This window comes from Ambystoma mexicanum, chromosome 1p (assembly GCF_040938575.1).
Source record: "Ambystoma mexicanum isolate Mex_15411 chromosome 1p, UKY_AmexF1_1, whole genome shotgun sequence".
Classification (NCBI taxonomy): Eukaryota; Metazoa; Chordata; class Amphibia; order Caudata; family Ambystomatidae; genus Ambystoma; species Ambystoma mexicanum.
Window position 1 is genome coordinate 210,626,498 of NC_090921.1, and position 17,356 is coordinate 210,643,853.

Sequence of the window (17,356 nt, forward strand, 5' to 3'; positions counted from 1 at the left end):
ATGAGACTAAAGGGTTCCAGTAGACATAAATCACTGGACTGCTGTGCCAAGAATCTCCATTTCTTAGTCTGGCTTGTATCGCTAAATTCCCCTGGTTCATACTACTCACCACTTCTATGGCAATAAAGATGGAATCTCTAAAGGCCAGTCGCAAACCACCTGCAGTTCTGCCTATGCCTTGGCTCTGTACTAATTGTTCTACTATCGAAAATCTATCTACCTTGAATCTCGGGGTTAACCAGGTCTCTTGGAAGGCTATAAAATGGTGGTTATTGAAAATCTCCTATCTCATTGTCTTGATCTTAAATGAGCTGGAGCCCCTCGTATTCCATCACAGGAATTGTATGCTCAATTACAAACTAGACATATCCCATCTGGCTACTAAGTGACATCATAAACCCAATAGAAGCACAGACTTAAAAAAAATAAATTCACTTTTTAATATTGTTGATAAAACAAGGGAGACAAATGCCCTGCATATAACATTACACATTTACACAATACAAAACTTTTTAAAAAACCTTATTTCCATATAACAACCAAGGTACAAATGCACTCATGGAACAAGGGGGTACAAACAACACAGAATTCTTGGTTTGTATATAAATCCCACAGTTAAATCATGAGGGTATTTCAGATAGATGTCGACATGTTTCGGCCATTTTCTTTTATTTTGGACACTATCTCTAATGTCTTAAATCTCTCTTTTCTTAGGCCATCTTCAGGACACGATTCCTTCACAAGGTCAACAAAGACTCTATACCCCAGAGTTGATCAGCATGACCGCTTTCTACAAGAAATATATAAAACACATACTACATATAAGTTACAGGCCTCATTCATTGCAAGGGTTCAAAAAAATAAACAGACATCAATAAACATTACGAAATGTGTGTATCAACGCACTCACAATACCAATATTAAAACCATATTATACAAAACATGAATGTACAAGCGTCACTGAAACAAATAATGTAGCATCAAGGCATCAAGGCAACGTAAGTGAGCTGTTCTCAGTTTAGCTCTTTCATTTAATTCAGGGCTCAATAGTAGCTAAAGAGTCTACGAATACCTCTCCAATCAAATGTATTCCAAACAAAACCAGATTCATTTCTGTACTTATCACACGGAGCTCTCATAAACTCACATAAACTCATGTATCACATTTTACTTGTGGCACCCTTCCTCTTAGTGTTTGCTTCTGATTTTTGCTTTTTTGTTGTGAATTCAAATAAAGTTGGCCTCCTTGGGATTCACCCTCTAGCATTCTCCTCTTTTTCTTTTTCTCGGTTTTGCCATTAGTATTGGGCGCCTTAGTATTTGACTCTACATTCTAGTCTGAAAGCCCCGGGACCAGACAGGGCTCCTTTCTTCATTCGCAGGGGGGTCCTCACACGATTGAGCCAGGCGGATGAACTCCTCCATCATGGAAGTTGATAGGGATCACCCTGAAGATCACCCAAAGTCCATACAGGGGAGCGGGGTGAAAGGCACTGAACATTTTTTGAAAGTGTCTTTTCACTACTCGCGCTGATACTGTGCTCCCTTATGATAGATGGGTGTGTGCTTACCTTCTGCTTCTTCAGCACCTCCTCAGACCAAATCCTATATCTTTGAATCACCTTGCTGCTCATGCGCCCTCATACTCTCGGGTCTGGTGCACAATACAAATGAATAAACTAAACTAAACTATAGAAGTGTGTGAGGCAGCCCACAAGCCCCTTGATCTGCTCAGTCTTCGATAACTGCCTCTCTGACCTCTCTGCGCTGCAAGGTTCAGGAGGTTTTGTGGGCAAGCTCTGCCTCTGGTGCAGTGAAAACTGTAAAGAGACTCTGGAATTCTGGAAAGTCAAGCGCTCTCCCCTGACTGCCTCTCTGAACCTCTCCGCTCCATGAGGTTCAGGAGATTTTGTGGGCAAGCTCCACCTCTAGTGTAGTGAAAACTGTACAGAAAGTCTGGAATGCAGGAAAGTCAAGCACTCTGCCCCGACTACCTCTCTGAAACCCAGATAAGTACCAGATGCATAGTGGTCCGGCGCTACCTGGGCACTCACTCGAAGGTCCCCATTTGGTACCCTCAGAGGATGTGAATATTGAATGGAAAAATCAAAGTGGTCTGGCAACGGGTTAAGTCCTGTGCACATTCGAAAGGTTTTGATTATATACAAACTGAAAATGGTCTGAGCTTGGAAGAGGGGGATTGTTTAAAAAGGGATCTGAACCCAGAAGCAGGGATCCAGGGTGAACAGTAAAACTCCCCGGCGAAGATATTGTTATGGCAATTGTGAATCCGACTGAGGGATGCCTGGGAATTAAAGTTGGTCTTTAGAACGGCTGAGGGGCCCTAATTGTGAAAGAAGGATCTGAGCCCATTTTAGGGGGAACCAGGGCGAAGAGTAAATCTCCTGCTTGACTATTTAGAAAATGAACTTTTCTTTGTTGTTTATGATACATCAGGTCCTCAGAGACTTTGCACAAAGAGACTTGGGCCCAAAGGCCCCTAATGTTGGTCAAGGAAACTGTGACCTCGTGCAGAAGAAGCCCAGGCATGTGCTGTGCTCGAGTGACTCGCCTTGTCCCGTGTTATAAACGCAGGGATGGGAGGCCCACGGTCTAAGCATCCGGACTCATCATTTTGTGAACACTTCTTTGTTTTTGTGAATATTATCCCACACTATTTTTTCGCATAGAGGTAAGGATTGGCAATAGCTTTATTTTTAATATAGGCCCTTTTTTATTTGACAAGACTCCACTAGGACAGTATTATTATTATTTGATGGTCATAGCTTGCTCCCATCTTAGATTTAGGTTAAAATGGGCATTTTTCACACCCCTGATATAAGTTCAATAAACACCCTTGAACTGTGATCACTTGTGTCTGTCTTACTTTGATACCATGCCTTCCTTACAGTACTGTGATGAATCTAGCAATATCACTCCCTCCCCAAGGAAACTCTCTTCCCATATGACCAGGGAAGGGCAGCCACTACCTGATCCCAACCTTGGGAGTGGCTGCCTCAGTAAGAACCACAAGCGAGGAGCCGACCCTTGTGGGATGGAAGGAGATGCAGTGGCAGGAAACTTTGTGTCTCCCCTTTCCACTCAGGGTATGACATCACCCAAAATCCAAAACCTATATGGCATATTGTGGCATAGATCCAGTCTAACCACTTTACACCATAACCATTTTCTCCAGTATCTGTTGTCAAAGGGATTGTCAAACATTATCATCTCAGCCGGGAATCGTGGGCACGCCATTATCCTTGCTCTCAGGTTATTTCTTTCTTCCACTATCTTGTCTTTTTCTTCTTCCCATGTTCACATCCACTAACATTTTCATCCCTATGGTCTTCTCAGTAGTTTTTCAACATTGAGTAATGCAGATCTTGACCACACACATTCCTACTAGTACTAAAATTAGTGTTCCTAGTAATACCCTCAGTCCGCCTGCTAACCATGTTGGCATCCATGACCATATGAATGACAACCCACTCTGGTCCTTTCCTGTTCCTTTGGCTTCCTCCTCCATCTTGGTGTGCATTTTCGATAATCTTGTCACTGCTTCTTTCAGTGTGACATTCGCTCTGTCATTCGCAAGCACAAACATACAACAGGAACTCCCGATCTTGGTGTAAACTCCTCCTTCCATCGATGTCAGAAGGTCTAGAACATACCTGTTCTGGAGTGCCATCAACCATACTGCTCGGTCTCTTATCGTGACCAAGAGCTCTTCTCTTATTGTGTTGAAGCCGTTTACTGTAGAGTTTATTGTCTGCATCAGCTCCCACCTCGTTATCTGCAACCATTTCACATTTGTATATGTTTGTACAGCTGGAATTACTGATGCGAAAAACATTTCTGTCCTGCTGAACAACCTGTGCTCAGGTGGTACATCATCTAGTGATGCTTCCGATTCTGATGGGAAATAGTTGTCTCTTTTCACTCTGCTCACTTCTACTGACCGTTTCTTTCACTTCTCTTGATCTCTTCTTTCTCCTGTTAGTGTACATCTTAGGGACGTCGTCTATCTTCACATTCTTCTGTGGCACTACTAGTGCTGGCATATTGATGTGCACCAGCGAGGAAACTCCTCCCCAGTTGGGTGGCAGCTTCTCGTTTGCCTTGGATCCGCATGCCCAATAGTGTTCCATTCATAATGCTTTTCTTTAACTACACCCACATAATGCTGGTTTCTTCAGTGGTATTATGAGCATTGGTCCAGCTTCATTGTTCACCCAGGTGAGCAACTTGGTGCTTGCATCCCATTCTTTCAGGAACTTGGCATTTTCTCCTTGTAGTCTGTTTACCGGTGCTTGTACTAGGGTGTGTGCCTTGCTACCTACAACTCTTTCCATCCTTCTGCTGTGCATACTTGGCCATACACAAGCATTTCTGGTCTTTCCCAACATCCTGGCCCTCCTCCTATTTCCTTGACCCCCCTCTTCAGGCAGGGTAAATTCCTTCAGTGTTACTGTTCTTGTCTCTCCTTTCTGTGGGCTGTCAGTTATGTATTGTATAGCCTGGTCTAATTGCCAGTAATTGTTCATCATGTCAAAATTCTTTATATAACTGTCTTCATAGGGTAATGTTGCCTTGGACATCCATCCCAATGTTGCCGTTTTCCCTTGAAGCCTTCCTCGGGTTGTAACCATGGATAGGTACATAAGGCATTGTGATCTTGCTGCTGATATTTCAGTTGCTACAAACGTTCTGGAGGCACTCATGGCACAGGGGATTAATGAGCCGACATAGCAGCTATCCGCAGTGTGTTTTTTGCCTACTTTGGTCATGAGCTTGTACCACATGTTGTTAGACACTCGAGCAGTGTCAGTGAGATTTAGGTCCACCCCTCCCATTTCTGTATCAACACTGCGCTTACCTCTTCTTACTGTGCTTATAGTGCTCCCCTGTCCACCTGACATGGTTGTTCCACCTGCTGAGGTTGGGGTGATGTTAGTAGAGGATACAGCGATAACACTAGCTACAAAGAATATTTGCCAAAAATTGAGATCAAAAACATCACTTGGAAACAAGAGACAAGACATTACCCGTGCTGCTTGGATCCTGGTGCAGCTTAAAGATATCAGTTACCCACCTGAAATGCGCACAAATTAGCGTTATAATATTAGTATGGTATTAGTGCAAGCCCCGCGGACCATCTAATCGGACATGGGAAAAATGAATAGTTGTTCCGACACAGCTTAATTCTAGGGTCTCACAGGACTGCAAGGACAGAGGGATTTCCTTTCTGGTTGTGGGTAGACTTGGGCCAGATACGGTATGAAGACACAAAAATACACATTAGGATGACATCCCCGGGTTCTGTTGGATCTTTTAACAAATTGGACAAATTGGCCTTGGAAGGTTTTGGGATGGGGATCAGTGGGAAGCATGGGAGAAATACAATAAAGCAGTTGCACTTTCACGATGAATGTGTGCAGAAAGAAAAATAACAAACAGGCAGTGTGCACTCACTCTTGATGTGTAGGAAGTCCTTGCCCTAACTCTGCTGCCCGTGAGCAAATAACCATTGGTGTCCTCGGCTCGGCAGTGCTGGATCCGAATTATTGGTTTGCTCTTCTTGCTGAGGATTGTTGGCCCTGTCGATGTCAGTGCTAGGAGAGGCCTCTGCTTTGTAGGTTTTGAAGTCACAGAGGTGAATCCAAGTGGTCTTCTCAATTAAGTTCTACGATGTGTGGTCCCGTGATCCACAGGGAATCCCACTTGTAAGTCCTCATTGTTCTCAGCACTGTCGCTCTCTTCTCCGGCTTCAGGCCGCTCCTGTTGGCTTTACAGCTGCCAAGATATAAAGGAGGCACTAGCAATCAAGGAAGTTGTATACTCATAAATTTCCTGACCCAATACATCAGACACATTTTCAGCATCCTTTATTGCCCTAGTGGGAGGAGCCTGGGGAAGTCGCCTGGGGAAGTCGCATGCGCCGTCCGGTCACCACCTCATGTGGGGTTAAAACGTGGTCGGACCCTGCTTTATTGCGCAGTGCGAACAAGGCTAAGGGAAGGCAATGGAGCCAGTTATTATTCTAAGTTTTTTTTAGTTTTCGCTCTAGCCTCCTTGAGCAAGCCCTTGAGAAGCTCACATACTGTTTGCTTGCAGGTGATAGGCACAGGAGAATTTATGTGGATTCCTAACAAGGTTGTGATGTGCCGGAACATCTCATTGATGAAGTGAGGGCTGTTGTCAGATTGTAGGACCTCACACATGCCCCATCGTGAGAATATCTCCCGGGCCAGGAATTTTGCTGCTCTAGGGGCGTCATGATGGGAACAAAGACTGGCCTCGATCCAATGGGAAAATGGACACACGACCACTATCATGTAGCGGTACACTTTGCAAACTTGGATCATGTCGACATAGTCGACGTGCAGGTGTTGAAATGGACCCACTGGGCGAGGTATGGCTCCTCTCACTACCCTTAATGTATGACCTGTAGTGTATTGTTTACACAATAGACAATTATTCATAAATACGGCCACATGTTCCACCAAGTTAGGACAGAACAATGTTTCTCCAATATGAGCAGCAGGCACCTCCTTCCCGCTATGGGCTAGATAGTGTGGTTGTGTTAGTGCTGTGTGCAATAATGTAAGTGGCATTACCACCTTCCCTGTGTTGTTTTGCCGCCATAGGGCGACTGTTGAGGAAGGGTGACTGTCGGGGACATTGTACATCCCCTCCTTAGCCATAGCTCTTTCTCTTCCCTGGGTGCAGCACCCTGCAGCTCCATAATTGGTGTCACTGGTAATATGTTGTACCCCTCTTTTAGTATCATAGTTCTTGCATAATGGTGCGCGTGGGATGAGGCCTCCATTTCTAAAATTTCCCCAAATTAGGCGGTGCATTTTGCTTTGCACCTGCTGCTTCCTTTCCCCTCGAGATAGGATCCTCCCCTTTTGTGTGTGCTTGGCACTTCACTTTTGCTATTCGCTCTGGGAGATCTATGACCTCTATTAACCTGCCCAATAGGAGTGTGTGCTGCACCAGTGACTCATCATCACGCCTGAAGCCCCTCCTCCTCCAATGTGGCAGTCCTAAATGCACTGTGGATGTCACCTAGGTGGAATCCAAGAAAATTGTCACTTCCTACTCCCTGCTGCGCTTCAATGACAATATTAAGGCCGCTAATTCTGTTGCTTGTGCCGGCAGGTGTGCGCTCGTCACTACCTGACTTGTCCCGTCCTCTCTCAGTCTTACAACTGTTGTCCCAGTATGCCTTTCCCCAATCGTTTGGTCAATTATTGAAGACCTGTCAATAAAGAGCATGTCTCACCCCTCAAGTGCATCCTCCTGCACCTTGCGAGTGTGACTGAATTCTTCTATGTTCGCTGTGCAGTCATGTGCATAGTCACCCTTCTGTAAAATGTCAGCGAGAAAGGTCGCCCGGTTGACAAGTCTGCATCTCACTATCTTGAGAGCTGGGTTAGATAGCAACACCTCGTACCCTGAAGCCCTCTGTGTTGTCAATGTGCTCTTCCATCTTTCCAGTACTACAAAGAAAGCATGCTCCACATAGAAAGTGGTGCTGCATCCCATGATAATATTAAGTGATTTGTCCACTGCAAATGCGGCTGCAGCCAATGCTTGTTCACATGGGTAGTGTTCTCATTACTGGGTCAAGTTCCCCACTGTAATAAGCTAGATGCTTGTGCCCCAGGCTAGTCTTCTGTGTCAGTACTGCAGTCATGACCACTCCATCGGAGTGTGAGAATATAAAGAATTCCATTTGATAATCTGGGATGCCCAACACTGGAGCTGTGCATATTGCTTCCTTCAGCTCGTTAAATGCCTCAGTAATTTCTGTTATCCATTGTAATGTCTCCTCCCCTCTTTGCGCTTCCTTCAATGCACTCAGTAAGGGCCTAGTGTAAATGCTGTAACCGAATACCCATGCCCTGCAGTAATTACATAGTCCTAAAAACTTCTGCATCTCTCTGACTGTTGTGGGTTTTGCTGTCTTGCTTATTGCCTCTGGCATCACTCGTCTGCCATTTTGGGATATCATCTGTCTAATGTATAACACCTCTGTCTGGCAATATTGTAGCTTGGCTTCTTCTACTTTGTACCCCTTTTCTGAGAGTACTGTCAATATGTGTAATGAGTCATTTCTACACTGTCCTTCTGTCTTGCTGCAAATTAATATGTCAACTACGTACTGTAGGGCCATGCTCTCCATCTGCAGGTTGCCTAAATCCATTTGGAGTACCCTGTTGAATATGAAAGTTGATTCACAGTACCCTTGGGAAAGTCTTGGATTTCTATATAGAAATGAAGTTAAGTCATGTGAGTCTGGGTGTAATGGTATAGAGAAGAATGCATTCTTCCAAACTATAATTGTGAAGCAGTCAGCTTTCGTGGGGAAGCTACACAAAATAGTTGCCGGGTTCGGAACTAAAGGGTATTCTGCTTCTACAATATGGTTAAGAGGGCACAAGCCCTGTATAAAATGCCAGGACCCCCCCTGTCGCCTTTTTGACAGGGTACACAGCCGTGTTGCATGGTGATTCTGATGGCACTAGGATGCCCTGCTTCGATAGTGCTGCAATGGTCTCATAGATACCTTTGTCTGCCTCTCTTGAAAGTGGGTTTTTAAAACATTTATTTTATTAAGTATCTCTGGTTACTTTTAAAACCATTTTACACTGTCATATGAATTAGAAAAAAGAATAGATTAGAAAAAAACACATAATAACATTTAAATACAGCCTTATTTCATTGTGCATTCATCGTAGATCACATTTCATGGATTATAAAAGGTTAAGCATAGATGGGCTAGAGAAATATCATGATTGTAACTTTAAACCTTCGATTTGAGTTATTCTTGATTTGGGTGTTTAAATTGATTTAAATTGTTAAATTGAGCAGCTCCCTTGTATGGAGGAAGGTTAGCCACAGCCACCTGCGGAGCCAAGGTCAAGTTTCTTCACCACCCTCTGCCAAAAATAATAGGCTGATTATACTGGGGTCAGAATTGTAGCCTAGAATTCGGCCGAGGTGTAAGTGTGGTCTTTGCTGTAAGCCCTGTGATACTGTGGGCTGAGTCAGAATGTGGCGAGTGGACTCTATTTGCTCGCTGCACAATCTACATAGTCTTTCAACTGTAGGAACCCCAACGCAGCCCCTGTATTTTCGAACACAGGGAGGGTTTGGAGGCGGATGGCGGTGATGAATCTCACTAGTTTTGGGAAACACAATTTTGTTAATTAAGATTTAGGGATACCAAGTGCGAAGGCCTAATGGGAATAGACTTCAAATTTACGGTGGCCGGCTAGGTAATCTAAAGACAGGCTCACATCCACACGGGTAAGCTTCCTCTCAATCCTACACACGTAGCAATGTAACCATGTGTCGGGGACATATCAATACCCAACTACACCATACATTGTTTAGCCAGTCTATCAAGGTCACTAAACCAAATGCTCTTTGAGAAACTCTCTGCATGTGCTACCACCTGTCCTAACAGAGAGGGGCCCTCAAAATAGTCATAATAAATCTTAGCCCAAAGTGTAATGGCTTCTAGTTTCCAAGACATTAGTAAAGAAGAGAGACCCAGCTCCAGCCGAAAAGCCTCCACCGGAACACTCCCCGAGACTCTATGTATTGAGTGAAGGATTTTTGCTTCCAATCTAGGGAGCCAGCCGACTGCCCTCAACGGGAACACCTCAAGAGCATAGAGAATACTCGGAGTGACCGAAGCCCTATACGCCATAATTGTGGCCTCCAATGAACCCCCTCCCTAAGAGCCGATGATTCTTTTGAGGCACAGCCATTTGGCCCATGCCCTATGCGACGTGCCAGTGCCAAGTTCTTGTAGACACAGGCCTGGTCTTATGGATAGTCCCAGGTATCGGTAGTCGGTTACCTGTTCCAGCTTTACTCCCCCCCAGCCTCCATATGAATGAAGGTGCACCGTAGGCACTCTTCTCACAGGTCATTATTTTCATTTTTGCCACGTGGAGGAGTAGGCCATGTTCTTAGGAAAAAGTGTGTAGGGGGTTTAAGGGATTGCTGCAGTCCTAGCGGAGTGTGGTCTAGGATTACTGTCTCATATGCGTAAAGTAGGCAGGGTAGGCTGATCTTTCCATATCACAGGGATGATTCTTTGTTCTGCTCAGGATTGCGGGTAGCTCTGACGTGTATAAGTTATAAGGGGACCAATGAGCACCCCGGTTTCAAACCTTGTGTGGTGGTGATAGAGCTCAACAACTCCCCCTCCTAATTTAATATTTGTGTCACTGTAGAGGGCTTAAATAAAATAAAGTAGTGATGGGTCTATACCCTGTGCTTCCAGCTTTCTCCAGAGTTTTGCTCTAATTATGCTTTTGAAAGCTGCAGAGTAATCAATGAAGCATAGGTATAGGGCCACTCCCGGGTAACATTGACTGTCTGAGAGAAGGGTAAGGAGGGACCATATCCAGTGGAAAGTCCCACCGCCCTTCATGAAACCTGTCTGTTGACAGCCCCTGCAGACCCTTTGCCCTAACCCAAGAGGTGTGGAGCTCCAAAAGGGGGCTGGAAAAGAGTTTGGAACTACAGTCCAACATAGCCAGTAGCCTAAAATTGGAAGAATTGTTAGGGGCAGCCTTTTTATGGACTGGAATGAGGATGGAAGACTTCCATCTGGGGGATAAGAAGAGAATCACATATCTGGCAGAATAAAGTGGATAGAAACTGCACCCACCACCTAGGGTCTCCCTTTACTATCAGATTACAGAGCCCATCAGGGTCTGTGGCGCTAGAAGCCCTGGATTTCATGATGAGGGAGAGTAAGTCCGCCCCTCTGATGTGCCTGCTTACCAGGGAGTCTGCAATTGATTCCCCAGTCTCCGCCCCCCCAGATGTTCCCTCCCCACCATATAACTTTCTTATGTGCATAGCCCACTGGTCCTCGGGGAGACCCACGAGCTCCCTGGCCCCCACACCCGCACCATGGCTCCGGATAAGATGCCAAAACATTTTGGAGTCATGCGTCCTAATCAGATAATTAATACATTTCCAGCCTGCATTTGTCTTAGATAAGCTGTGCCCGTTGAGCCAATGTTTGTAATTGGTTCTTGCAGCAGAGATGATTTGAGTTTTCATGCTCCCCTTTAAGTGGGCATTTCTGTTTGTCCTGCGTACTATTCTGTTTAGCTCCCTTTTTCTTGGATTCGGCCAAAATGATTGAATCCAATTTAGCTACTCCACCAAAATACCTAATATACATACCACAAAAAGTTTAAACTAGCAAAAGTTCAAACTTATTGTGGTATGTATAAAAAAAGAAATACAAAGGCTGCAGGGGTGTCCACCGCAACACTCCACTCACTATGCTGTACAGTATAGTGAGCAGGGATTGCAGGGACACCCCCGTAGCTGACCCGGTCAAAAGAAAAAAAAAGGACACTGCGGCTCCGGTACCCGATCACGGAAGTGAAAGGGAACCTGCGTTGCAGGGATATAGCGTGTCGCGATGAAAGGTAAGTAGGGGGGTGGTGGTGTGTTGGGGGGGTGGGTGGGGGTGTGGGAAGGGGTTAGTGTTGGTATGGATCTGGGGTTGGTATAATCTATGCCCATTGAGCCAATGTTTGTAATTGGTTCTTGCGGCAGAGATCATTTGGGTTTTCATGTTCCCCTTTAAGTGGGCATTTCTATTTGTCCTACGTACTATCCCGTTTAGCTCCCTTTTTCTTGAATTCGGCCAAAATGATTGAATCCAATTTACCTACTCCACCAAAAGACCTAATATACATACCACAAAAAGTTTAAACTATCAAAAGTTGGAACTTTTTGTGGTATGTATAAAAAAAGGAAATACAAAGGCTGCGGGGGCAGCAGGGGTGCCACTCTGCTCACTATACTAAACAGTATAGTGAGCAGGGGTTACGGGGGACACCCCTGCGGCTGACCCAACCAAAAATACAATTAAAATAAAAAACAAAGCTGCATGGGTGTCCCCCGCAACACCCCGCTCGCTATACTATACAGTATAGTGAGCAGAGGTTGCGGGAGACACGACCGTAGCTGACCCAACCAAATTTTTTAAAAAAGGCGGTGGTGGCTGCGGGGATGTCTGCCGCAACACCCCGATCACTATACTATACAGTATAGTGAGCAGGGTTTGCGGGGACACCCCTGCAGCTGACTCGCTCAAAAGAAAAAAAAGAAGGACCCTGGGGCTCCGGTTCCCAATCACGGAAGTGAAAGAGAACCAGCGTCTCAGGGATACAGCGTGTCGCGATGAAAGGTAAGTAGGGGGGGAGGGGCTGTAGGGAGGGTTTAGTGTTGGTATGGATTTGGGGTTGTTTTACCACAGATGTCTGCATGAGAAATGTATGAACATTTATGTATAACGTACATTTCTCATGCCATGCGGTCATTTCCGTCGCGGACATCTGAGCCACGGTAAATTATAACCCCAAATCTTTTTCTTTGCGAGATGTCCCAGTCAAAAACCCTACCTGTGTTTAACTCATGGTTAAGTGGCTCCTGCCTTCAGTTTTATCTTCACTGCTCCTATCCCCTTCAGAAGCCCCACATCATAGGGACTTGTGGTCTATAAGATGATGGGATCCTTTGCCAAATCCTCCTCGAGAAAGGTCAGCAGTGCTTTCAGCACCATCGCCATTCTCTGTGGTACTACACTGTAATGTAATGTATCTTCACCCAATATGTGATGCTCATTTCGAGATTTGATCTATTATCTTTGAATAGTTCTTTGCCTGTGACTGTAGTCAACCAGTATCTGTCTGCTATGGCGATCACTGCTCGCCATGTTCGCCCTGCATCATCGGTCCCATCGGCCCCATGCACTGCTATCCAGTCATCCCCCGCCTCTAACACTAGTGGCACTATTGGCACCACATTTTCCCCTGACTCCCTGGAAGCCATGCTATTATTTCTGTCCAATACGGGAACAGCTCCTCGTCTACTGGCACCCTCCTCTGTACCCTTTGTACACAATAAGCTTGAATGATTTCCCTCACATTTAGAAGGTGTATCCCTATTGTGGAGCAAGAAAGAGGGAGTGTCACCTCATTCAAGGTGCGCTGCACATAATGTGGGATGAATAGGATGCAAGTGTAGCAAACAAAAGTAAAATAGCAATTATTTTCAATGGGTATGATTCAGACAGAATGTCAAAGTTGTGAAGCCATCTGGTTTTGAAAAGACAAAGTTTATAGTAGAATTTAGAACAGGTCTGGCGACACGTGTTTCGACCCAACACCGGGTAATTTTGAAAGCAAAACTATATAATTAAATCAAATCAAAAACCCATAAAACATTGCAGAAAAGCAACAATGAAAAACAAATCATAATCGCCCGAAAAGTAAAGTGCATGTGCAGTCCGTGGTACAAACGGAAATGGAAAGACTACATGTTAACATTACACGCAGATCATGAGTACAGGGCCAAATACAAAAGAAGAAACACAAAAGCACAAAATAGTATGAAAAAACTAATACAACAAAACATTACCAATGTATATGTTGAATGTTGTCATGTTCGAAACAGGATATTGGGGAACCATGCAACCCAAAAAAAGGGAGGAAAAAAGTGAAATGAAGGGAGGTCCTAGATGGACAATCAAAAACAATTCAGTGTCTACTTGTGCTGTGGTTGAGTAGAACACCACGACAAGAGCATTCACGAAAAGACCAATTAGTGAGTCCTCTGTTAGTTATCGGTTCAGTGCCCCCACACAGTGTGTTAAATTCTAATGAAAGAATATGTTCCACCAGCGTGCCAAAACCAGATTGTATAGGTATACTATTGTCAAAAAGTGGTGGGTGAGGTGTCCAAATCTTGAATCCTGTCCCAAAAACTATAAATTAGAGAGTATGTGATAAAAATATATTCTGAAAGGAAGCAAGAAAAATGCTAGCCTGCGGTGAGCTAGATTGGGATTGAAAAAGTACATTAGGGTGTCCTTAAAAAAGCCAGACCAAGTGAAAGCACTAGATACGATACATAGAAAGTTGGTTACTGTAAATATGGTTGGGGTGAGCACTTCAAATCTTTTAAATGGTTGGGAAAAAGCCAATTGCAACCATTTGCAATGTAGGCGAACAAGCCTGTAGAAATAAACGAGTTGAAATAGGAAAAACTATGGTTAAGACAAAAGACGTCTTGGGTATAAACAGGTGAGACAAGGCTCTTGGCGAACAATTACCTGAGATTCTATGTGTTGCCAAATATAGGTGGTCACGGTCATACTGTGTAGTCCTTGCAGAACCAATACGATTTGCGTATCCAAATTATTGCCTCATAGTAAGGCCTGCGAAATAGTAACCAAAGGGTGCGTGCGTAAGAGACAAGCTAAGGGGAGCGAGATCTCATTTGCATACAAGTTTCTATGTGCGAGTAAAATCGAAACCACGTTGGAAATCTCATGTCTACCTGTTGTCACGGGGTTAGATTCTCTGCGTTGTGGCTCCCGCAGTATAGGTACGTGCTGAATTCTGAGACAGGAGAGAACCTTTTCAAAAGGTGTAAGGAGTTCCGGGTGTTCCGTAGCGTGCCGCGGTCACGTGTAACATCATAATCACATGATATGGTGAAGGAGGCATACAAGCGAAGTGTGCATTACAAAGCATGTGTCATATAGGAATGATACGTACCAAATGGTACACTCGTTGGCAAAAATTCAGCGAAATGTTCAATTAAGCCATTAGTAAATACTAAAGGTATAGGAAATTAGTAGGGGTAGGGAGGCGTACGGGCGAAGCGTGCATTCCAAAGCATGTGGCATATAGGAATGATACGTCCCAAATGTTACACTGGTTGGCAGAAATTAAGCGGAATGTTCGATGAAGCTATTGGTAAATGCTGGAAGTATAGGAAATTGGTAGGAGTAAACCTTTGCTCCAGACTAAATGTAGTGCTGAGTTAATGGTTGGAAAGGAAAACTTGTTTGATCGAATAAAAATAGTTAGTAAGAAGGGGGATACTGTTAGTGTTGCGCAAGTAAGTATATGGTTGGTGATAGTAATAAGTATGTGTGTATACTTGTGCCAGATGAGAGAAATGAGTGGAGACGGGTGATGTACCAAGTGGGTGACGAAGGTAAATAGACCTAAATCAGGGGGTGAACAAAGTTGTATGGATTGCAAGCACATTGGAAATGTGAGAGTAGTGGACAGGAACAGAACGGACACCCTTAATTAAATCAAATGAAATATTCTGGTATATCGTGATAAAGTGACTGGAGAAAGTAGGGTGGACGAAAGGGAGTAAAATGTAGAACGCTAACAGAGGAAGACTGTACCAACATTAATACTTTGAAATCAGAGTGAGTAGTTAAAGAAAGACATTCAGTTCTGCATCTTTGTTCAGTCCCAGACTAGTATAAGTGAGTTTGGCAATGGTCCGTGCCTCAAATTGACAAAGTAGTAATTGTCGGTCGCCGCCTCTTGAGTGGGCATGTGCTTGTAGCAGTCCAATGAACCTTAGGTCTTTAACCAAATCCAATTGATGACATTTTTGCCAGTGGGCTGCAAGAGGCAATTTGAGATCCTGACTTTTAAGGTGAGCGAAATGTTCGCGGATTCTCCAATTGTCGAACCTACATATACCTTTTGGCATACACATAAAATGGCATAGACTATGTACTTTGATTTGCAATTCATAAAGTAACGAATCTGTATTTTGAGATCTTGATGACATGTGAACACATTCTTGCTGAGAGTGAATTGGCAGAAGTTGCATGTTAAACATTTTAAAAAACCTGAAGGTTTGGATTGAGCCATGTATTGTGTTGTAAATGAGCAGGCTTTGGTTCAAAGAAAGAGGGACAAAGCTGATTTCTAAGAGTTTTGTTCCTGGTAAAGACTAATTTCGGTCGTTTGGAAATGTAGGCATGTAGATCAGGACACCCTAATCCCCTTAATCTCCTTTTTCAATCCCAATCTAGCTCACAGCGGGCTAGCATTTTTCTTGCTTCCTTTCCGAATATATTTTTCTCACATACTTTCTCACTTATAGTTTTTGGGACAGGATTAAAGATTTGGACACCTCAACCACCACTTTTTGACAATAGTATACCTATACAATCTGCTTTTGGCACGCTGCTCGAACATATCCTTTCATTAGAATTTGTGTGGCACTGAACCGGTAACTAACAGAGGACTCACCAATTGGTCTTTTTGTGAATGCTCTCGTCTTGGTGTTCTACTCAACTACAGCACAAGTAGATCCTGAATTGTTTTTGATTGTCCATCTAGGACCTCCTGTCACGAGTGCGACACGGAGCTGGTCTGTGTGGCGCCGTTTGCGGTATGTACACAGGGTACGAAGGTATCCTTCCAGGATGGCGCCAATTCCTTTGTGCGCTGGCCCAGTTCTTCGATCGGATCGAGAGGCGGTGACTCCTCCTCAACAGCACGGAAGAGTATTTCCGGCATCAACCCCAAAGGACCAGCGGTTTGCTACAACTATCGTGAGCCACGCTCCATGAGTAACTAGGAATCATTTAGATATCCCAGACCGCTATACTAACCTCTTCTTTCCTACTCCCTTCTAAATCTCTCTGTCGTTTCCCTATACAGTCTCCTCACGGACGAATTCCCAGACCAGTCTCTCCTGGTTCCAGTCTCCTACTTAGGAATTACGGCATTTGCTCTCCCGTAAGTGATCCGCGATTTCCCTAACTCTTCCCTTTCATTGGATCCATGGTTAACCTTTTTTCTTTCACTCTGTATTAGCAAGGGCAGAATCCCTCCAGAACTACAGTACCCAGACTCCTCTTCCTCCATTGATGTTACATCTTCTCGCTGAGGGAATTACAACCCTTTGCATGCTAGGGTAGGTATGCTACATGTACATCCCACTCTTAGATCAGCCGTACTGTTCTGTTCTTACCTTTATCTCGCATATCCACAGAACGTACCTCGGCATTCCAGTCACCTCTTCGCAGGCGGCCGAACGCCAGCAACCTTGTCACCAACACCTGAAACCCATTAGAACTCCACCCAAGGTACAGTTTTCATTTCTTTTCTACTTCTAAGTTTCCCTTACTATAAAACCCAGAACACTTACCTTTCTTAATTTGTATCTACAGTCAGAGGCATAGACATGGACACCGACACCCTCGACGTATTAGTGCCTTCTGTGGCTGACTCTCGATGCTCGCTAGCCTCGACAGCCATCTTCTGGAAACCTCCACGATCCCCAGCTACCAGGGTTTTTCCCCGACCAAGGGTTTCCCTGACGCCTCCACTCCACGCCTGTTTCATTAGGCAGGGAGAGGGGGATTCAGGTATTTCCCTAATACCCACACTGCATTTGAAGACAAGGTAAGAGAGCCTACTGTTATTCTGATTGTCTGTACTTATCAAGACTACCTTTGCCTTGGATTGAA

At 44.5% G+C, this 17,356-nt stretch overlaps 1 long non-coding RNA gene across 2 annotated transcripts in view; it reads right to left on the reverse strand.

The window, feature by feature from the left end:
- Positions 1–416: 416 nt before the first annotated feature.
- Positions 417–17,356, reverse strand: part of LOC138567850 (uncharacterized) — a 42,901-nt gene continuing 25,961 nt past the window's right edge. For both annotated transcript variants that reach the window (XR_011302283.1, XR_011302284.1), the window contains exons 2-3: positions 5,476–5,796; positions 417–790 (exon numbers count right to left, since the gene is read on the reverse strand). This is a non-coding gene — a long non-coding RNA (uncharacterized lncRNA). The remainder of the gene's footprint in view (positions 791–5,475; positions 5,797–17,356) is intronic.